Source organism: Haliotis rufescens, unplaced genomic scaffold (genome assembly GCF_023055435.1).
Source record: "Haliotis rufescens isolate VD_foot unplaced genomic scaffold, xgHalRufe1.0.p SCAF_5, whole genome shotgun sequence".
In the NCBI taxonomy this organism is placed as follows: domain Eukaryota; kingdom Metazoa; phylum Mollusca; class Gastropoda; order Lepetellida; family Haliotidae; genus Haliotis; species Haliotis rufescens.
The window spans coordinates 61,126,347-61,152,110 of NW_025964223.1; positions in this window are offsets into that span (position 1 = coordinate 61,126,347).

Genomic DNA, 25,764 nt, shown 5'->3' on the forward strand with positions numbered 1-25,764 from the left:
ATGGATTTCAGTTGCTGCAGTCTGCTAACATTAGTGGTTGAAACTGAAGTTGCACCATTTACGACAGAAAACACATCAGCTCAAGATAACCGGCGACACAGATCGTCGTCTGTATTTACATGTATGTGTCAGACCAACCCCATAATGTGATTAAACTGAGCCAAATTTATATAAAAAAATATATTTAAATCCTTCTTGTAGCTGCATGGAACTAAACTGGTAATAAAATGTGCCTTATTTAACCCTAATTAAAAGTACCCATTTTAGGGGTGTTTTATTATATTTAAAACGTATTTTGTCTCTTAACGTAAGAGTACAAGCATTTGGTGGAACAGCCTATCGGCTAGCCCTGGTCGAGGGTTTTTCAATTTTAAGTCGCCGTTTATAACATATTTGATATTTAAACCAATCTTCAATAAAACTCAAGAAAAGTTTTAAATTCGGTGGAAAGCAAAACATTTGCTATATTCCCATGTGTAGTGCTTCAACTGTAACAGCTGAAACTATGCTTTATTACACTACACATGGAGGTAGAGTCCCTGTTATTGTCCTGGAAAACCTGTCTGTCTCTGAAGAACTTTCTTCTTTGAATGAACTACCAATTTGTTTGTTGTTTGACGCCGCACTCAGTTTGAGTATCAGTAGTGGAGGTCGTGGTAAAAGTACACTTCTACTGGAAGTAGGTGATCTGTGAAGTACAAATGAGTGTTTTTATGCTTGCCATTTCCATCGTTTAACATGCTGTGGTATGTGTGGCGGGTTGGGCGGTTGTGTGTTGGGTCGAAACCAAATAATCTTTCCTGTCAATGTTGGAACAATGATTCTTCCTCAGGTTAAGCAAAAGACTGCTGGATATTCTGAAACATAAGGCGTTGTGAGGGTGCAACCATTCGAAATGCATTCAGAAAGTGGCCAGAAATACCAATAATATTGCATCTGATCTTCGCTTCGGGCAACGGCTTAAATCATAACAACCATTTTCATCAATGGTAAGGCGCTCAATGCTTCGGATTAGATTTTAGAAGTTATTCTCTGCAGGGCATAGAGTCTGATAGTTTCTTAAGGGCCTTTGCGAAATGCTCCAGTCTTAGAATCAAACAAACATACCTTGAGGCTTTTTTGTATTGAAGTCCAGTGATATATGGTTACTGCCAAGTATTCAAAGGTCGAAATGTAAATTTAATTTCACGGTTGCTGGGTTGAGGATTTTTCTTACGAGACGGATAATGTTTACATCAAAATGGTTTCTTCACTTGGCGCAGATCGTTTGCATCAGATATGTCTGATACGTGTCTGATACCTCGCTCTTTACCGACATCGAATGCAGATCATGACATTATACAGATAAGTTAATTGGCTTAAATGGCAGACGCGTGTTTGCATAGAACTTCGTTCTTCCATATTGCCTCATTCCAAGAAAACTGTAACCTGAATTGTTTTCAAACGTATCTGTAAATGCATTTTCAAAGCGACACACAACCATTGTCATAATTATCAGAAATCTCTGATACCAATGACATGTATTAATGACTCTCGGAGTCAGTTGTATGTTCAAATATGATATTGAGGTATGATGTCCATGTCAGCATCAACATCCTTATTTCGCAGTTTCAAAGATTAGGCGTGAAGAGGGAAGTCGGCTCCAGCACAACTGAATTTAAATGAAATCGAACCAACTATTTTCAAAGCAGATTTTGTTGTACGTTTCTAGACAAGACTCAAGGGCTGAAACTGTTTGATATTGATCGACATGAAGGGGAAGTTGACAATTGGAAAGTTAAAGTAATCCCTCTTATTTTGTGAATATTTTTGTCACTCTGAATATTCATGCATTCATCCAAATATGAAACAGATGAGGCGTCTAACAGGTGTTTTTTAAATTTCATTTATAATCCGTTTTGTTTATCTGTTAACACGAACTTGATGATGTTTATCTTCCTTTACATATTCATTCAACATATACTATAACTCAGTTTCACACAGGGCACTAGACAGACTCAAAATGAATTACAGGCCTAAAAAAAACTTAGCCCCAGTTTAAGATATACCACTCAAAAGTAGTTAAAGAACAATCTATTTTTTCTCATGACTTTAGTTCATCTGTGTTTCTTTAACTTCTTTTGAGTAGTATAAAAATATATAATCGAACCTAGAACCTTCATGGCGTATATTTCAGAATGAAATAGAAAATAACGATATGCGTTAGGAATGAAAAGACAAAACATCTACAACAAACTGACATAAATGCGAAATTGACTGTTATTTATGCCACAGAATGTATCTAAATATGCAAAATATCAAAGCTCCTTAATCTTGAACGTTTAACCTGTCAAGTGTAGAAAGATATGAAATAAGTTATATGTCCAGGACTTTTATGGCCATTCTACTTGAATTAGAATATCGAAATTTTACCTCGAGTTTCTTGTTGTGATAAACATTTTGTTGTTTTGGTGATTGATATTATAAGTACTCTGGTATTGGTTTCCGTACATGGTTATCACAACAATATGAGACAAATTTCACATGAAGTGTACAACATTCCCCAGATTAATACAAACATAATAGCTGTATTATTGCACACTTGGTTAAGTAACCAAGAACGATGATCCCTTCAGGAAGCACTGCAAATATAGATCGCCCTCCCCACGGTTTCTCTGTGCCCCTGTAAATAGAACATCCACAACAACTCATTGCCGACTTAGGGGAAATAATATACCCAGCAATGATAATGACAGTACCACATCCTGCAAGCAATCCCTGCAATGTCAAATATAAATGGCATGGACGAGGAAGGTTGGTTGGTTTGTTGTTTTACGCCGCACTTAGCAATATTCCAGCTATATGACGGCGGTCTGAGATTAATATCATGAGCATCGATCCAAGCAATTTGGATCGATGACATGCATCAACCAAGTCAGTGAGCCTGACCACCCGATCCCGTTAGTCGCCTCTTACGACAAGCATAGTCACCTTTTACGGCAAGCATGGGTTGACCTATTCTACCCCGGATCTTCACGGGTCCGAAAGAGGAAGGTGTAAAAATGGAAGAATAATTTTGAAGCTCTAAGCTATTAACTATTCGGAAATAGGGTTTTGAAACAGTTTGAATCCTGGAAGTTTCAAATAACTGAGTTGAAAATGTATTTTCTATTTTGGATTGGTCAGACGCTGTTTCTAAATTGAACTTGCAATATGGTCCCGTGTTTTTGTAGATGAACAATTGACCGGCCTTTGGATTTGTGTGTGACGGGTGCCACTGGTGGGGCAGGGTACGCTGACCTTTTCACGAAGACCTGGTATCATCAGTATTTGGTAATAACACATGCTTTTGATATAGGCGGAATCTTTCATTTGGATCTACTTTCACCAGAGGATCTAATCACTATGGAACTGGTTTTCAGATAATCGATGTACCTGAAGCGTAAGTTCCAAATCTCAAAGTTTTGAAATTGAGTATTGAATATTTGTGAAATGTTTCCTGAAGATGAACGCGTAGAACGTGACCTCGTTGTTGATGCTTGAAGTCCCATCAATAATATATTTAAAAAATGGGAGTCTTCTGGTGATCTTGCATGTTTTTTAGCGTTAGAAGTATCTTTTTGCCGCACAGATTGTTCCTTCGTAGCCTGCGATAACGTGAAATATATGTGAAACTTGGCGCCGATTAATTCGAGGAACTGGTCTACAGACATAACTTAGTGACGTTATGGCAACTGTTATTTGCCAAGGAAATTGGATTCATACAACTGTTTTCCAATCGCATCGGTATATCAAAACTGATGACGTCTATTTTTGGGCTTCTACTGAAAAATAATGATGCACTTTTGTGGAGGACAGACAGCGATACTGACAGCGTATTATTCGTCCAGGCGTGTCTTTCAAGTAGACGGTACTAAGACAGGCGATGTGACTATAAATATACCACACATAATGAATGATAACGATCGGTTTACCATAAGAAGGAGTCAGTATGTTTGTCTTCTATTGATTAATGTCCAAATCGGCTACAAGTGTTATAGTAAATAACTGATAGTGCCTATTAAGAAGTTCCACACACATGCAAATACACACACACGCACGCACGCACACACACACACGCACGCACGCACACACGTTCGCTGCTGATCGGTGACTGACTTTTATAATAAAAAAATTTGAGTATTTTTGTCTCGTAGCTTACTTACTGTCTATTGTTTTTTTATGTGTAGGTACACACCTATTCACTTTAACATTGACATCTTTGGGCACAGGCTCATTCACTATAACAATCATTGAAATATATTACAAGCTCTTTGGATATGTACTCCCAAGTTGAAGTCACGTTTGAACACAGATAATGGTCTCTCCTCATGTTGTATGGCTACCCGACAGTGATTTATAGGCAGTGCAATTCTGTTCTCATTTTGTATAGTGAGCTAATAGAAATGAACACTTAACAGTGTAGAGGTATATGTGTCCGAGGGAGGCCCAAGATGACAGCAACAATTTAACTGTGTCAGCATTTTTTGATGATAAATGGGAACTGAGTTTTAGTTCAGAAGATAATAATTTTCAGAAATAGAGAATCGTTTAGAAACTACGCAAAACGTCACAACAGAAAACTTCCAATACACACCGTCTCCAGTTATATATATCTAGGATTCTTCGTTACACCGAAACTTGTCTGGATCAAATGTTTACAAGTATTATCAGTCAGGCATAAACAGTGTGCCTAATGATCTACAACCTACACAACAGTTGCAGATGATTGCCAATCAAACAGCATCAAAATTATTCGACAGTAGAGCATTATAACAATTTTTACATATGGAGAAATCTGAAGTTGTAATAACACAGAAATCATAGAAAAAAAGTTCAAACAATACATTTCAAGAGAATGATTTATCTGCCAACCTCGAATTATAAGGACGCTGTATAGCAGTATGTGGGTGATAGACATAACACGCAAACTGCTTTCGCAAATGCATCAAATACTGGACACAATAAATCAAAATGGACAATAGGCTGTTAATACCGAAGCAAACATATATCATGGGATATGGTCTGGAGTGAATGAGTTGGGTGTAACGCGGCTTTTAACAGTATTCCAGTTGTATCGCGGCGTGTCAGCTGAATGTGGGAGGAAAGCCCGAAGTGATGCAAGTCTCAGACGTTTACCACTTCGGTGAAACCCATGAGCACGGGTATGGTGCTGACAAACCTAGAAACATAATCGGGGGAAACCGGGATTCGAACCCACAATCATAGGTTTCCTGCGTGCCCAAGGGACGCAACTCTGCACAGCGAATCGCGGCGCCTTAGACGACTGGGTCATCCGTGCCCCCTATGGTCTGGACGATTATGAACAAACATCATGGGCTACCTGTGTGAAAACTATGCAATTGCATTATGGTTGCGGAAATGTATGGAATTATTAAGATGTCGGCAACCTGGATCAGTTTCTCTTGAAATTTGAGCAACGAGTGAATGTTTCCGAAAAAGCAAAGATGGCGTTCCGCTAAACTCTAAACTATTCGCTTATAGTCCTTTCAAGTCAGTTCTCAATGTTAAATCCTTCCTTTATTTATATTGATACAATCACATTATACATACTCTCACAAGATGAGATGCTCCTGGAAATGCAATAATTGAAATTCGACGGCACCGCAAGGTTGATCAAGAAAACCGACTCTGCCAACTGCTTACATTGTGGAGAAACATATTGCTGTATGGAAAAGAGTAACATTTTTCTGCGTGAAAGCGATGCCTCGTCACAAATGAGAAGATATCTGCAATCTAAATATTGTGTTAATCCTACTCATGGCAAATGTATTGAATTATTATCTGCTTCGTCTGTATCAACAAATATATCTCTGTCAAAATATGCATGTTTTGCCTTTAAACGGCGTCTATGGATTAACATGGCATATGTCTTTGCACATGTATTACTATACGAGCCACCATTATTATTTGTTGTATTATCCAGTGGTATACTCGTATTGTGTTCTATAACTTTATGCACGCCTCTTAGTATATTATGTTATGCACATGATGTCTCATGGGCCACTGTCCTTAAAGTTTTTGAATATATAAACTATATGGTCGGTCTCTAAAACAAATAAAAACAAAAAACGAATTCAGCTCATCGAACATGTGTTGGATTGACTATAGGTAACCAGACAGGAAGGACGCAGTCTTACATTGATAGATCGGATAAAGTTTGAGAAATCCTCATTAAAACCGATCACGATGTTCAATAAGAATGGGTGCACGGGTGGCCTTGTCTAATATGCTGACATTTGCTGTGCAGGGTTGCCAGCCTTAGCCATGACAGTATCCGCTGAAAAGGGAGTTCGAATCCCGGACTGGCCCCGGTTAATTTTCTTTTTCTTTCGTCAGCACGATGTCGCTGCTTGTGGGTCTCACCTAACTGGTAAACGTTGACGACCAGCGACACTACTCTAAGAATTTGACTGTACACCCTGATCTAACTAAAAGCTACAAAACCATTTTCATGTTAATCCATTGTATGATTGTACGATTCCAAACATCACCATTTCAATATTAATTCATTGTACGATTGTAAAGTTCCAAACATATCGCAAGCATGTGTTTATTAATGACCATCAAATATAATTCTACACCAGCGGTGACAAACACATACAAATGCAAGTCAACTGTTCGCCTGAAAAAGCATGGGAACATATGCTAAAAGTTAATATAGGGAATTGAAATGACATTGTTTTTTTCATCAAATGTGGAGACCGCCTTCGTGGTCTAGTGGGAGAGCGGAAGGTCCGGGGTTCGATCCCAGGCCGCGTCATACCAAAAGCCGTAAAAAACTGGTACTTGTTGTTACCCTGCCTGCCTACCACATACACGCGCGTGCACGCACACATACACGCGCGTACACACACACACACACACACACACACGCACACGCACACGCACACACGCACACGCACACACGTGCATGTGTTACAATCTTGCAATAAAGCCCGTTTCACCTCACCTAAAATTTGGAACTGTCCTCCACATGACTCCTCTAAAACGTTTTGAAAGCTTTACTAAGGCCTTGCATGTTGTAACTCTGATAAAAAAAACCTCGTATGACGCTCTTTGAAATCTTCGTGGAAAGAGGTTAGGGCTGTTGGAATGAAGGGAAAATGGACTATTGGAAAGTGGCGTTCAACCCAATCACTAATCAGAAACGTTTGATGTAACCGATAGCAGTCAAAATGCCTCTAACAGACGGGCTAGATCGAAAAAAATGATCTTAACCAACTGAAGGGTATTCATTACAAATGGGAAATTAAAGACTTGGAGTTGGACACTTTCAGGATGTCCATTTCGAAATACCCTAGACAATAAACAGAAACGTGGCGCTGCCGACAAGTGTCTACAATATCTTTTTCAAGTGGTCAAAATGTGAATTCAATTTCATGGTTTGTGCCTTAGGTGTGTTATGTTCATGAGAATGCAAACAAAACGTGATTTTCCAACCCTTTACACACGATTTATTTCATCAGGAATGACGGGGCACGTGTATGATGCCGTGTATGTAACAGATGAATGATGCCTATCACTGTAATAAGATTAGAGTGTTGTGTTCCCAAATGACAAACATCTGCCACGCGGTTTTTTTGAGATATTTCTACCATAATCTGATGTTAAAGCTACAAGTGAATGAATGCAAGGTAGCTTTATTCACCAGTTCATTTGTCCTATCTCAAATCTACCATAACTGACTATTTACGAGCGTTTGATATAATGTACCTTGATATAGATCAGGCCTACGAGCCATAAAGTCGTGATACAGAAGATAAGGGCTTCGAGGGCTTTTATAGTTAAGTGAGTATCATTATCTTCATTGATATCATTGTCTTCACACCCAGTGCTTTGTTAAGATATCGTAGGTTCATTTGTGACACCATTATCGTCCCAACCACTGCTTCATTAGGACACTGTAGGTTTACTTGAGGAGCACCGGCGCCCTGACCATCAATGATATGACATTGCTGCAGCTGTGACTTAAGTGCCTTGGGAGGTCTCCATTTACACTGCATCCTCAGGGGGGTCAACAAGGCTATTCTGATTACCAGGCATCCACCTGGCCCATGCTCCACATGCAAAACACAACTGTGAAGTACGTTGGGTGATAGTTTGTGATCTACATGTATGCATCCTGTTCGTTGACAGGAGTGATAAAACTGTAGTGCTGTGGTCGTGCGTTAGTGGGTGGATTCGGCTCATTACAAATGTTATTATGATTGTTATTTAATTAGGGGTATGTTAAACATCTACTTTTAAGACATAAGCAGTATGTTAAGACTTATATTATCTACAAGGATTGATGTGAAGTGTGCATTCAATAGCAATAGCATCGTTTCATTTACTTAAATGTCTGCATGACAGATTGTGTTTTTGTAATATTTATGAAAAAGTCCATTTCTGGAACACTCCATGAAAAAGTGTGTTGAAAAATCTTTAATCAACTGAGTTAATGCGAAGTTTTCTGCAATGTATGCCATGAGATTTATGTAACCGTCAATACAAATTCAAGAAGCATCAACCATCAACATTTAACCTGTCAAAAATAGTAGTAATATGCATAAATGATCTGTCAAGGAGATTTCTTTTGCCACAGCTTTATTATTACCATATACTATGATATTAGCATGAAGAAGTGTTCTACATAAACACTTTGTTGTTTCACTGACGTGGACGTCATGCAGCGTAATCACGGTCGACGTTGACTTAATTACACAATTATCACGACAAACTGAGTCAGATCCCACAAGGAACTGACACGCTCACGCTTGACATTTACCACATGCCTAGGATTAAACCCCACGTTAACACTAAACGATATCCACATTTTAGTGCCTGAAAGGCTGAACGATTAGCTGCTGTTGTCACTCAAAAGTCCCTCCGTTACTAAGGCTTTTGCACCATCCGTAAGGCTTTCTTATGTTCCGTAAATAGTAAATATATATAATAGCTTACAGTTTTGACTTGGCTAAACCCTGTACTGTATCTTAGGTTGCCTGAAAGACACATCGAAACATACTTTATCGTCTATAGGACAAATCGATCAGACATTTCCAATTTACGTAGACTGTTCTGGTGGTGTCCACCCGATCAAAAACAGCATAATAAATAATCAATATATATATATATTATCAAACATTTAGTTTATCTTGATGATTCTAACAATTTTCATGATCTTTATTCATACGTTCAAACGTTTACAATAGCCACGTTAACATACATACACAAACATAATAAATAATCATAGATATAAATATTTATCAAGTTATCTTCGGCAAAGATCACCTTTGTTTTATATAAAAACATCAATTTATTTTATAAGCTCATTGTAAGGTCGCAACTTTTGAAGTAATGTTGTCATAAGTAATCTCCGAGCTCAACATGCCACGTTTGACTCAAAAATATAAAACAAACATATTTTGTGTTTTCATTTTAAATCATATAAGCTTAATCTCCTCATCTTTTTACTGTAAGCCTCTTAGTTGCTACCATCCGTTCACCCCTTATATAGTGAAAGTAGATGCGCCCAGTGAGTAGTCATGGTTGAGTGGTAGCATATATTCGACCGATCGGGAAAAATCAAGACACTTTTTTTCTACAAATTGAAACATTTTAATTTCAGAAATTCGACGGATCGGGTGGTCACCGTTCTGGTAAACCGAAGTACGTGTACGACAGGAAATATGCAGATAAATATGGAAAGAGGATAAACACATATGGAGGACAACGCGCTGCAAGTCGATGTGCAGAGTTGTCTTTAAGCCTGCCTAAAATATATGATTATGGGTACGGTTTGCTACTGTTTCTAGGTTTGTCAGCACCATATACCCTTGCTTGTGGGTCTAGCCATTAACGGTCGGTATTCCACCAACAGGATTCCTTCGGAATGCCATAAAACCGAAGCCATCACATTGGCAGCTGATGGAACAAGCTTTGCCTTCTTCTTCGCAGGAGACGCTAGATGTTTCCACTCCTTTGTTTAGTCTCAGGCTGATAACGGTGAACACATGGCATATGCATGATTATAAATCTATCTTTCTCAGGGAGATGTTCTGGTGGTGTGTGTGTATCTGCGTTTAACAAGATGTGAATCAGTGCATCCATCTCAGCACCGATATAGAAAACCTGATATGTTTATAATTTCCTAAATCTGTTTTTAATTCAAAATGTGATTTCGTGTTTTGTGTGTGTATATGTCCCTTCGGGAGATTCTACACTTTACAGTGGGAGAAGTGTTTCAGGTTGACTTATTGATGCACTGGAAGCTTTTCTATTGAAGCATTGGTCTGATTTTCTTGTTCACATGTGCGACTGTGCGTTGATGTTTATGTCCACACAGGCAACGAAAGTAATCCCATTGATGAGGACAGTGATGACTTGGGACACATGGATACATTGATGAGGAGGATGCCCCTCTTGAACAGCGTATTGTCACGATAGTACTGTCAATACATTTGGACGCATTCTGTTGAATATTTTCTTTGTTCTTCGTCTGTTTATACTAAATGAGTGAGTTTATGGTGATAGAGCAGACGTTTGTAGGAGATAATGTGTTTGGTGTCGTTGACTAATTCACAGCATCTGTTGTTTTTTATTTTCAAGTATGTAGATATATTTAATGTGAGTGATCGATTAGATTCAACCTTTCCCACAGTCTGCTTCATGAAACAATACCATTTACAGACATAATGGTCCTCAGAGATTAACCGACGTTCCTTAAAAGTGTCAAAATCAGGAATGATACCCTAGGCACGTTTGTGACGCATCTGCGTGAGGCACGTACAACTAGTGGATGCTGTTTTGGTGTTAAGTTTAAAAGACATAAACGTTCTTGAACACCCATTGCCATTTAGAAAGTGGTCAAATGTAACAGATGTTATATTTTGGATAACACTTTCTGAGAAAAGTACGGATTCTCGCACTTTTTTGGGGTTGAGTCCCGTCCGGGATTCGAACCCACACTACTAGAGTGAGGCACCTTTTTGGGTTGGGTCCCGTTAGGATTCGAACCCCAAAATGTACGAAAATCTGTACTTTACTCAGAAAGTGTTATCCTAAATATAACATTTGTTATAAACGTTCTTGCATAGGATGTTTGTCGTCCTCACTTATCTTTGTTCTTATGCTTGGTATTATCATATATATTTCATGATCCCTTAGTTTGTTTTGAAGAGTATAATAATAATATACCAACAATCAAAGGTGGTACGTTGATATGTAGCGCCTATTTTCACTTCCCTAGCCATTCGTATGTGTTTGTTCATATCAGAAGTTGAGAAATGTGATCTTGTAATGAAGTAACAGGTTTCTCGTCAGCCATGTAGATGTCTGATAATTTCCATGCCAATATTTCAAAGCTTACCACAACTTTATAATTTGACATTTCCAGTGGGTCAAACATGGCCTTCGTCCTGTCTTCTCTTTTCTGTGCATAACAATGATTGTCTACAAAGTCCACACAGCAGGGATTACAATTCAATCATTTAGTATTCTGTGGTGTGTGTGGCGCGTGGGGTGGTCTTGTGGTAGGTTGATGATGTTGATCGAACCCGGGTCTTCGGCGAGACGAGCGAACGCTTTAACCACTAGGCTACCCGACCGCCCTCATGTATTCAGAAAGTGACCCGAAATACCAATGGAATTGAATCTGATCTTTGCTGTGGGGAACGGATTAAATCCTTACAACAATTTTCATCTATGGTAAGGCGCTCAATGCTTAGAATTTATTCTCTGCAGCGCATAGAGTCTGATACCATCTTAAGGGCCATTGCGAAATGCCCAAATCCTCGAATCAAACAAACATACCTTGAGGCTTTTTTGTATTGATGTTCAGTGATATATGGTTACTGCCAAGTATTCAAAGGTTGAAATGTAGATTTAATTTTACGGCTGCTACCTTAAGTGTTCTTCCTACCAGACGGATAATGTTTACATCAAATGGTTTCTTCACTTGACTTACCGTTTCTGTTTTCCGATATATCTGATACGTGTCTGATACCTCGCTCTTTACCGACATCAAAGGCAGATCATGACATTATACAGATAAGTAAATTGTCTTAAATGACACACACGTGTTTGCAGAGAACTTCGTTCTTCCAAATGGCGCCATTCCCAGAATACTGTAACCTGAATCATTTTCAAATTCATCTGTAAATGCAACAAAAATATTGCCATAATTATAAGAATTCTCTGATACCAATGACATGTAAGAATGACTCTCGGAGTCACCTGGTTGTTCAAATATGATATTGAGGTATGATGTCCATGTCAGCATCAACATCTTTTTTTTTGCAGTTTACAGATTAGGTGTGAAGATGGGGGTAGGGTCCAGCACAACTGGATGATATCAGGTGTTCGCGAAAAGACTAGCGTATCCTGCCCCACCTCACAAACACTTGCAAAGGCATGTCAAATGTTCACAAACACAGGGACATATTCGGAAACGACCTCCACATGTCTACCATAAAACTTATTGAAAGCTATACTAAGTCCTGGAACGTTGTCACCCTGATAAAAAAACAGTCGTATAACGATCTCTGAAATCTTCGTAGAAAGAGCATGTTCGATTGTAACTCAAAACTGTTGACACCAAAGGCTGGAGGTGCTGGGATATTGCTGGACAAAAAGTGAATGTTTACTATTTCTCGTTCAGGTGGGTAAATCAGTGGAAGGAAATTAGCTGTTTGATGGTTATTGAACGATATCAGATCATCGATATACCTGAAGCCTAAAGTAAACTTCTTGGCCAAATTACCTTGTTTTGGTTTTGGCAATCCGAGCAGAAATAATCTTCAGAGGATGTGGAAATAAATATTAGTACATTTCACAGGCAGTCCATTTTATTTCATTTAGAATTAGCGTTGATCATCTGTTATCTTCCTTCACCTCAATTTAACAGATAATATGACCTTAGACAGACTTAAAATGGATTACAGCCCCGAGAACTTAGCCCCGGTAATAGATATAATACACAAAACAAGTTAAAGAACGCGCTGTTTTTTCATATGACTATTGTTAATCTCAGTGTTCTTTCAATTCTTTTGTGTAGTATAAAATATGTAATCGATTACTTTTCCTGGAACCTTCACGGCAACTACTTCAGAATGAAAAAAAAAATTAGCATCTTTAATGGCATAAGTGCGAATTTCACTATTATTTATGTCATGGAATTTATGTAAATATGCAAAATATGAAATCCCCTTATTCTTGAACGTTTAACCTGTCAAGTGTAGAAAAACTGAAATATGATATGTCAAGGACATTTTATGGCCATTGTGCCTGCATTAAATAGAATATTGATCATTTACCTCGAGTTTCGTGTTGTGTAAACTCTTTGGTGTGTTGGTGATTGATGTTATAAGTGGCATTTTGTGAGACGTGCACGACCTTGTGTTCGTTAAACGGTTATCACAACAAAATGAGTCAAATTCCAAATGAAACTGATTCATTCACCTTTGAAATGTAACATTAATGCAAACCTAATTGTATTATTGCACATTTTGGTTAGGTAATTGAAAGGACGATTATCCGTTCAGGAAGCACTGCAAAATATAGATCGCATTGCCGACTTAGGTGAAACAATATCCACAGCTATGACAGGCCTAGGGACAGTACCACATTGTGCAATCAATGTCACTCTGATTATTAGAGCAGTCCCAGGGATGTGAAAAGGTGTAGGTGGAATAAGAGCTTTGAAATTGCCTAACATGGAAATATTTACTATTCGGTAATGTCTTTGAAACTGTTTGAATCCTGACAATCCTATACCCTAACTCACCTTGAATAATTGAGCTCAATATGTTTTTATTGTAGTTTTTGATAAATCAACCACAACTGTCTCTCATAAACTTGTTATACGCTTGGCATAATATCATGTCCTCGTTTTTCCCCCAGAACACTTGACTTGACTTTGCATGTGTTTGGGGCCGCCGATGGGGCAGGATACGCTCGCCTTTTCGTGAACACTTGGCATCATCACTATTTGGTAGTGATTCATTATGCCATAGACGGAATCGTACAAGGGACTCTTAGTAGATTGCTTATGATTATGGAAATTCTGTTCTCATTTATATGTACAAGGCGTCTAAATTTTCCCCTTTTGATAATTATGTAAATGATAACAGTAATCAAATAATATACTGTCTCCCGTAGGCGACATTGCCTGTGACACATGTTCTTTTCCTGTTAGCTTGACAAAGTGAGAATCCAAATGTTTTATCCCACCAAGTGATTCTAATATGGTGTTTATAATACCGGAATCATCCTACGTCATACTTCCTAGGTTATAAGGTGACACCATCTAATTGTGAACATGATTGTTTTAATAAACATGTGAATGTCAACAGATTTTTTTAGGCAGGGTAGGATACATGCAGCTTTTCGAACACCTGGTATCATCTCTATTTGGTTGTGATATATAAAGACTTGGTTATTTTACATTCAGTAAAAATACATTGTGCCCTGCTTTCAGCAGAGATGTCATGTAACAGAACGTGACCTCGTTGTTGATGCTTAAACTTCCATGAATAAAATATTCACAAATGGGTGTGTTCTGGTGATCATGCATGTTTTCTACCGTTAGTATATTTTTGCTGCACAGACTGTTCTTTCGTAGCCTTTGATTACGTGAAATAAATGTGAATCTTGGCGCCGGTTAACTCGAAGAACTGGTCTACAGACATAACTTAGTGACGTTTTGGCAACTGTTATTTGCAAAGGAAATTGGATTCATACAATTGTTTTCCAATCGCATCGGAATATTAAAACTGATGACGTCTATTTTTAGGCTTATAACGAAAAATAATGATGGTATATACCAGCACATTTGTGGAGTAAAGACAGCGATACTAACAGCGTAAAATCCGTCCAGACGTGTCTGTCACCTAGACGGTACCAGGGCAGGCGATGTGACTATAAATATACCACAAATAATTATGGATAACGATTTGTTTACTGTAAGAAGGAGTCTGTATGGTTGTCTTCTATTGATTATTCTCCAAATCGGTTGTAAGCGTTACAGCATATGACTGATATAGCCTTGTTTTATTGCTTGTTCTACACAGTGAGTGAGTGAGTGAGTGTGGTTTTACGCCGCTTTTAGCTATATGCCAGCAATATCACGGCGGGGGACACCAGAAATGGGCTTCACACATTGTACCTATGTCGGGAATCGAACCCGGGTCTTCGGCGTGACGAGCGAACGCTTTAACCACTAGGCTACCTGACCGCCCCTAGTTCTACACAGACGCACACACACACACGCCGCAAGCACGCACGCACGCGCGCGCAAGGTAGCGAATCATTATTTAGATTATATTTGTGCTTTATCAATTTTTAAATTTCATTCATAATCCACATTGTTTATTTCATAGCGTTTCGATTTTGATTTGTAGGACTTCAGTGTTCTAGTTGGGGTCATAGGACCTTGTCCTTTATTTATATTTGAACAAATGATTACAAAATGTTAACGCAAATGTTAAACGAAAATCTATTTATGCCATTTAAAAATATTAATTTCTACGGCTCCTCCTTCAAATGTAACAAGGAGCGGTCGGGAAGCCTAGTGGTGAAAGCGTTCGCTCGTCACGCCGAAGACCCGGTTTCGATTCCCGACATGGGTACAATGTGTGAAGCCCATTTCTGGTGTCCCCCGCCGTGATATTGCTGGAATATTGCTAAAAGCGGCGTAAAACCATACTCACTCACTCACTCACTCACTCAAATGTAACAAAGACATTAAGAAACAATATTGTCAGAGACAACACGCTACGGATAATCTGCTGATAATCTGTTAACTATTACAGTATACAATTGTTGAAACAAATAAATCAGTCTACCGTTTCTTCACAGATTCAACAAAAGAACTCGATAGTGCGCAAAATTTACATGTGTGGTACAGACTCATTCACTATAACATTCACACCTGTGGTGCAGGCCCATTCACTATAACATTCACATCTGCGGTACAGACCCATTCACTATAACATTCACATCTGTGGTACAGAACCATTCACTAAAACATTCACATCTGTGGTGCAGGCCCATTTACTATAACATTCACATCTGTGGTGCAGGCCCATTTACTATAACAATCACATCTGTGGTGCAGGCCCATTCACTATAACATTCACATCTGTGGTACAGACCCATTCACTATAACATTCCCATCTATGGTACAGACCCATTCATTATAATATTCACATCTGTGGTACGGACTCATTCACGATAACATTCACATCTATGGTACAGACCCCTTCACTATAACATTCACATCTGTGGTACAGACCCATTTACTATAACATTCACATCTGTGGTACAGGCCCATTCACTAGAACATTCACATCTGTGGTACGGACTCATTCACTATAACATTCACATCTGTGGTACAGGCCCATTCACTAGAACATTCACATCTGTGTTACGGACTCATTCACTATAACATTCACATCTGTGGTACAGGCCCATTCACTAGAACATTCACATCTGTGTTACGGACTCATTCACTATAGGTGAGGTGTGTGTGTGTGTTTGTGTGTGTATGTGCGTGTGGCTGCTTGTACTAGTCCGGACTGATGCCGATTTATAGTGCTAGCTCACTGAGATACCATGCCACAGTTTAACATGAATACCCCACTCAGACACAGTATACTGACTCCGAGCCGACCAGTCCTTGTTTTGGCCCCTTAATGCCGAGCGCCAAGCAGTGTAACAGCAAGTACCATCTTTTAAAGTCTTTTGGTATGACGCGAACGGGGCTCAAACCCCGGACCTTCCGCTTTCCGGGCGGACGCTCTACCACTAGACCACGGAGGCGGTCATTCACTATAACAATCATGGAAATTAAAACACGTTCTGCTTGATATGTACTCCAAGTTAAAATCACGTGTGAACACAGATACTGGTCTTACAGTGATGTCCTGGGCAGTCCATGTCTGTTCTCATTCTGCATCAGTGAGCTAATAGTAGAGATATTCGCTTACCGGTGTATATATATATATATATGTCTATAGATCTATATATGAGGGAGCCCTAAGATGAAAGCAACAAATTGACTGTATCATTAGCTTTTGTGATAAATGGGAACTGTTTTTTATATAGAAGATAATAGTTTTCAGAAATGGAGAACCGCTTAGAAACTACGCAAAACGTCAAAACAGACACTTTACAATACACACCGTCTCTAGTTATAAATAGCTAGGATTCTTCGTTACACCGAAACTTGTCTGGACCAAATGTTTACAAGTATTATCAGTCAGGCATAGAGAGTGTGCCTAATGATCTACAAACTACCCAACAGTTGCAGCATAAAAAAACAGCATAAAAACTATTCTACTGTGGTGGAGACTCATTCACTATAACATTCACATCTGTAGTACAGACTCATTCATTACAACATTCACATCTATGGTACAGACTCATTCACTACAACATTCACATCTATGGTACAGACTCATTCACTACAACATTCACTTCTGTGGTACGGACTCATTCACTATATAACATTCACATCTGTAGTACAGACTCATTCACTACAACATTCACATCTGTGGTACAGACTCATTCACTATAACATTCACATCTATGGTACAGACTCATTCACTACAACATTCACATCTATGGTACAGACTCATTCACTACAACATTCACTTCTATGGTACGGACTCATTCACTATATAACATTCACATCTGTAGTACAGACTCATTCACTATAACATTCACATCTATGGTACAGACTCATTCACTATAACATTCACATCTATGGTACAGACTCATTCACTACAACATTCACATCTATGGTACAGACTAATTCACTACAACATTCATTTCTATGGTACGGACTCATTAACTATATAACATTCACATCTATGGTACAGACTCATTCACTATAACATTCACATCTATGGTACAGACTCATTCACTATAACATTCACATCTATGGTACAGGTTCATTCACTACAACATTCACATCTATGGTACAGACTTATTCACTACAACATTCACATTTATGGTACAGACTCATTCACTACAACATTCACATCTATGGTACGGACTCATTCACTATATAACATTCATATCTATGGTACAGACTCATTCACTATAACATTCACATCTATGGTACATACTCATTCACTATAACATTCACATCTATGGTACGGACTCATTCACTTTAACATTCACATCTATGGTACAGACTCATTCACTATATAACATTCACATCTATGGTACAGATTCATTCACTTTAACATTCACATCTATGGTACAGACTCATTCACTACAACATTCACATCTATGGTACGGACTTATTCACTATAACATTCACATCTATGGTACAGACTCATTCACTATAACATTCACATCTATGGTACAGACTCATTCACTTTAACATTCACATCTATGGTAGGGACTCATTCACTACAACATTCACATCTATGGTACGGACTCATTCACTATATAACATTCATATCTATGGTACAGACTCATTCACTATAACATTCACATCTATGGTACAGATTCATTCACTTTAACATTCACATCTATGGTACAGACTTATTCACTACAACATTCACATCTGTGGTACAGACTCATTCACCTTAACATTCACATCTATGGTACAGACTCATTCACTTTAACATTCACATCTATGGTACGGACTCATTCACTATATAACATTCATATCTATGGTACAGACTCATTCACTATAACATTCACATCTATGGTACAGACTCATTCACTTTAACATTCACATCTATGGTACAGACTCATTCACTATAACATTCACATCTATGGTACAGATTCATTCAGTTTAACATTCACATCTATGGTACAGACTTATTCACTACAACATTCACATCTGTGGTACAGACTCCTTCACTTTAACATTCACATCTATGGAAAAGACTCATTCAATATATAACATTCATATCTATGGTACAGACTCGTTCACTTTAACATTCACATCTATGGTACAGACTCATTCACTTTAACATTCACATCTATGGTACAGACTCATTCACTTTAACATTCACATCTATGGTACGGACTCATTCACTTTAACATTCACATCTATGGTACAAACTCATTCACTTTAACATTCACATCTATGGTACAGACTCATTCACTTTAACATTCACATCTATGGTACGGACTCATTCACTTTAACATTCACATCTATGGTACGGACTCATTCACTTTAACATTCACATCTATGGTACAGACTCATTCACTTTAACATTCACATCTATGGTACGGACTCATTCACTATATAACATTCACATCTATGGTACAGACTCATTCACTTTAACATTCACATCTATGGTACAGACTCATTCACTATAACATTCACATCTATGGTACAGATTCATTCAGTTTAACATTCACATCTATGGTACAGACTTATTCACTACAACATTCACATCTGTGGTACAGACTCCTTCACTTTAACATTCACATCTATGGAAAAGACTCATTCAATATATAACATTCATATCTATGGTACAGACTCGTTCACTTTAACATTCACATCTATGGTACAGACTCATTCACTTTAACATTCACATCTATGGTACAGACTCATTCACTTTAACATTCACATCTATGGTACGGACTCATTCACTTTAACATTCACATCTATGGTACAAACTCATTCACTTTAACATTCACATCTATGGTACAGACTCATTCACTTTAACATTCACATCTATGGTACGGACTCATTCACTTTAACATTCACATCTATGGTACAGACTCATTCACTTTAACATTCACATCTATGGTACAGACTCATTCACTATATAACATTCACATCTATGGTACAGGCTCATTCACTACAACATTCACATCTATGGTACAGGCTCATTCACTATAACATTCACATCTATGGTACAGACTCATTCACTTTAACATTCACATCTATGGTACAGACTCATTCACTATAACATTCACATCTATGGTACAGACTCATTCACTATAACATTCACATCTATGGTACAGACTCATTCACTATAACATTCACATCTATGGTACAGACTCATTCACTATAACATTCACATCTATGGTACAGACTCATTCACTATAACATTCACATCTATGGTACAGACTCATTCACTATAACATTCACATCTATGGTACAGACTCATTCACTACACCAGTCATGGAAGTGTATCAGAAGAAGTGTGAGATACAATGTACGTACTCGTTAAGTAAGTTAAAGTCGTGTGAGCACGCAGATAATGATCTAACATATTTCTCTTTTCATGTTGTATGGCTACCCGACAGTTACGCATTGACAGTCCAATTCTGTCCCTTGCGATAAGGGACGTTTCATTATTTTTTTAAAACTACGGCATTTTTTTGAAAATACTATTCATAAACTTCAATTCATATTAATTACAGAGATACATGACATCACACATATTGATCTTCACTGATGGAAGTTGACGTCACACGTCTTTATGACGTCATAGAACAATTGTATTCTTGCACCCATAAGGTCCCTTAGAATGCTTTTCTCCTGGTGGGTCACATATAGCTTTCAATATGATATATATAGCTGAGGGACCCCCAAGATCGCACAAACAAAGTGACAGTGTCAGTAACATTTGTGATAAATTGGAACTGAGTTTGAATTTAGACAAGTCGAAGATAAAAGTTTTCAGATGTGGAGATCCGCTTACCACAGACAACTTCAAATACACACCGTCTCCCTTTATAAATATCTTGGAGTCTTCTTTACACGGAAAGTATTAGCGAGTCAAGCATAAAGAGTGTGCCTAATGATCTACAACCTACACAACAGTTGAAGAGGATTGCCAATCAAAATAGCATCAAAACTACCAGACAGTAGGGTGTTACCTATTCTTACATATGGAACAGATTCTGGGCTTGTAATAACACAGGAACAATAGAAAAAGTTTGAACAAAACATTACAAGATAATGACTTATCTTCCACCCTCGGCTATAGTAAGGGCGCAGTATAGGGATAATATGCATAATATATATTACACACACGATGTCTTCACAAATGCATTAACTACCGGAAAACATTAATCAACATGGACAATAACAGACTACCAAAGCAAACATAGATCATGCTTCTCTGTCTGGACGAAGATGAACGAACATCATTGGCTTCCTGTTTGAAACGGGGGCACGGGTGGCCCAGACGTCTAAGGCGCCGCGATTCGCTGTGCAGAGTTGCGTCCCTTGGGCTCGTCAGAAACCTATGATTGTGGGTTCGAATCCCGGTTCGCCCCAATTATGTTTCTTGGTTTGTCAGCACCATACCCGTGCTCGTGGGTTTCACCGAGATGGTAAACGTCTGAGACCTGCATCACTTCGGGCTTTCCTCCCACATTAAGCTGACACGCCGCGATATAACTGGAATAATGTTAAAAGTGGCGGTGAACCCAACTCTCACACACACACTCACACACTCCTGTTTGAAACATGCTATTGCATTATGGTTTGGGAAATGTATGGATTTATTAGGTTGTCGGAAACCTGGATCTGTTTCTCTCGGGATTTAGGCAGCGTGTGAATGATTCCGACATTCAAAGATGTCATTCTGCTATTTGTTACGACTATTCGCTTATTGTACTATCAAGTCAGTTCTTAATGTTGAATCCCTACTTGATCACATTGATACACTCATCTTTATACAAACTCTCACAAGTTCAGAATCTCCTGCCAGTGCTTTAATTGAAATCGGACGACATCTCAATATTGATCAAGAAAACCGACTTGGTGCCCAATACTTACATTTTGGACAAAGCTGTGTAGAAATGAGTTCCAGTTTCTGCTTGCATGCGATGACTATTCAAACCTTAGGGGAAGATATCTGTAATCTATATATTGTGTCAATCCTAACCATACAAATTCATTATCTGCTTCAACTAAGTCTACAACTATATCCCTGTGAAATTATGTTCTTTTTCTTGGATGAGCACGTGTATGACTTTAAGCACTACCTTTAATAATTATTGTATTATCCAGTGTTGTATTCGTATTGTGTTATGCTGCTTTATGCACAGATCTTTGTACATTGTGTTATGCATATGATATTAAGTGGTCTAGTGGCTTTAACCTTCATATATAAATATATATAATTATACTGAACCGCAAAAGAAACGTCATCATGGATAGATATATGAGAAACCTTATCTGTCCAAACACTGTAAACATACTTTGAGACATATTACAAAGATGAAACCTGGCAAAACTGAAATCAAGGTTGAAATTAAAGTGTCAAATGGTCTTAAAGTGAAACACAACACTAGTCTCTGAGAAAATGGCATCACAAGTCAGTATCTCGTGTGTCCGCCATGTGCATTGATGACTGCCGTGCAACGTCGATACATGGAATGGATGAGGCGGTTGATGAAGGCTAAAGGCACCTGAGCCCACACTCTGAGAAACGCCTGACGCAGTTCAGCTGCAGTTGTCGGCCTTGGTCGGACGTCATTCAGTCGTCTTTTAATCTCGTCCCACAGGTGCTCAATGGGATTTAAATCGGGACTGAGGGCAAGACCGATTCCACCCCACACCATGGTGCTCGGACCACCCCACGACCACTTCTCTCAACAACACAAGCATCCGAATAACGTTCCGAACGGCTTCGCCAGACTCTCTCTCTCTCTCTGACATCTGCTGTTGAGATACAGTAACTGCTCTCGTCTGAGAAGAGGACTCTTCTCCAATGCTGATGGTGCCAATGCTGGTGCTGTGTTGCCCACTGAAGACGGTCCTGGCGATGACGTGTAGTCAGAAAGGGTCATCGGTGTGGCCTGTGATAGTGGAGGTGTCTGCTCGTCAATCGTCGATGCACGGTGTCCGCACTAATGAGTCGCTGGTGTCCCCATGGTCTGTCAAGCAGTTTCCGCAGCAGTAACAAAGCGATCTTGAAGATGCTGTCGCACAATCTGACGATCCTGACGTCGGATGGTGACCCTTGGTCTTCCACTACGTGGTTGGTCGTCTGTAGTGTTGATGGTCTGGTACCGTTGTTGGGGCCTGTATATGGTCCTTACGTGGACTTGAAATGCATTGGCTACTTGCCGGGCGGTTTGTCCAGTTTGCAGTTATCCAAGGGCTTGGTGTCGCTGATTTCTTGTCAATCTTGGCATGTGGAAGCAATTGAATAACGAATGAATGTTATCCGATCTGGGTGTATTATTAACGGGCATGAAATGGGGGAACGCATGTGCATTTCAATTTGCACAGAACTCACGTGCATCAGGTTACCATGGCCGTTGCCGTGTTGCGTTTGGGCGATCGGTTGTATTGTCATCTGCTTTGTTTTTTTTATCATCAAATTTCATTTTCCCTGACAAGGTAATGTTAAATTTTAGAAACTTTGACAAAAATTACCCAGATATTTAAATGACAACTTTTCATGCAATGTTACTTGGGGTGACGTTTCTTTTGCGGTTCAGTATATATATATATATATATATATATATATATATATATATATATATATATATATATGGTCGGTCCATATAATTCACTTCGAACATGTGTCGGATTCACAAAATGTAAAGCAATCAAGGAAAGGGAAGGTGATTTCTTATGCTGAGGATTTAGTTTGAGAAATATTTATCACAAGCATGTGTTTATGAATCACTATCAAAATAGTGATGATACTAGGTGTTCCCGAAAAGATGAACGTATCCTACCCCACCGGTGGCACCCATCACAAACACATGCACATGCTGGTCAACTGTTCACCTACAAAAAAACACAGGAACATCTGGTACATGTCAAAAAAGGGAATTGCATCTGACACCTTCTTTTTGCTCACATTTTGAAAGCTTTACTGGGGCCTTGCATGTTGTAACTTTGATCAAACAACTCGCATGACGCTCTTGGGAATCTTCGTAGAAAGAGCATACTCGACACCAAAGGCTGGAGCTGTTGGAGTGAAGCGAAAGTGGACTATTGGAAAGTGGCGTTCAACCCAAATCACTAATCAGAAACGTTTGATGTAATCGATAGCAGTCAAAATGCCTCTGACAGACGGGCTAGATCGAAAAGAATGATCTTAATCAACTGAAGGGTATTCATTACGAATGTGAAATTAAAGACTTGGAGTAGGACACTTTCAGGATGTCCATTTCGAAATACCCTTGACAATAAACAGAAATTGGCGCTGCCGACAAATGTCTAACACATCCTTTTAAAGAGGTCAAAATGTAAATTAAATTCATGGTTGGTGCTTTATAGGTGTGTTATTTTCATATTTAAAAATATTTCCAACCCTTTACATACACTGTTTCATCAGATAAGACAGGCCATCTTCTTGATGCCGTGTATGTTACACATGAAATGATGCCCATCACTGTAATAAGATTATGTGTTATTTTCCCACACTGTCACAGGGTTTCTTTGAATAATTTCTACCAAAATCTCATGTTAAAGCTACAAGTGAATGAATGCAAGGTAGCTTTATTCACCAGTTCATTTGTCCTATCTCAAATCTACCTTAACCGACTATTTAAGAGCGTTTGATACGACGTGCCTTAATATAGAAGAGACCTACGAGCTCTATAGTCGTGATACAGCAGATTAGGGCTCCGGGGGCTTTTATAGTTTAGTGAGTATCATTATCTCCACTATCATCACTTGATTTCCCGGTTTGTTAACACGCCGCCATCTCACGGCAGTACTACGGTGTGGTGTCGGGCAACAAACACTTCCTTGTTATGGAGATTGTGTGAGTGGCGGGCGCTTACGTTTTTTGCGAACACCTGGTGTCATTAGTGATTTTCAGTGATCCATTTATATAGGTTTCACTGCTATTTTGATTTGACGCCCAATAGAATCTGTTTCGTCGGGTAATCGACACAGGTTATTGTCTGCCGTTGGTATTATCCTATATGGGTGCGTTAGAATAATGTAGGTCCAAACAATGAATACTATGGAATACTGTAAGGGACATTCTCGCGATCTCGCATTCTCGCGATCTCGACCTTTGGAAACGAGGTAAATATGCCCAAAACACGAGAATGCGAGATCGCGAGAACGCGAGATTTGGCCAAAATCTCGCGTTCTCGCGATCTCGCATTCTCGTGTTTTTGGTACATAGCACTTTTTGTCAAAAGTCGACAACGCGAGAATGCGACATTTGGACATGATGCAAAATCTCGCAATCTCGCAATCTCGACTTGTCAAATTAGGCCACAAAATAACGAAATCGCGAGAACGCGAGAATGCGACATTTCATTTTCTCGCGATCTCGCGTTCTCGTGTTCTCGCGTTTTAGACGCTGTCCGTGCGCATGCGTAATAGCATAAGGTCAAGCGCATGCGCACGTTAGTAGTCCTTTGGTCATGCTTCTTTCATGCTCTTCATTCTCCAAGTAGTATTTAGCAAACTTATGACTTGAGCTTGAAAATGCTATGTAATTTACATACACAAAGTCTGAGTCATCTCCCGTTGTTACAGTTTCCTATGTACTTTATAATAAAACCCTAAACATGCTCAATATAATTTAACAAAAGAAATTGTGTCTATGAATGTCCAATGATGGTGAAAACATAAATGTGTCCGAAAGCTGGAAACAAAACTATTACCGTCAGTGAGTGAGTGAGTAATATTGCTTAAAGCCGCATCAGCAGTATTGCAGTTATTCGCGGCTACACTGTCAGTTACAGAAATAATCACAAGCCAGTGAGTTTCTCAATGAGGCAATTTTATACACGGCTAGAATATTCATTAAAATAAAATTCTCACAGACC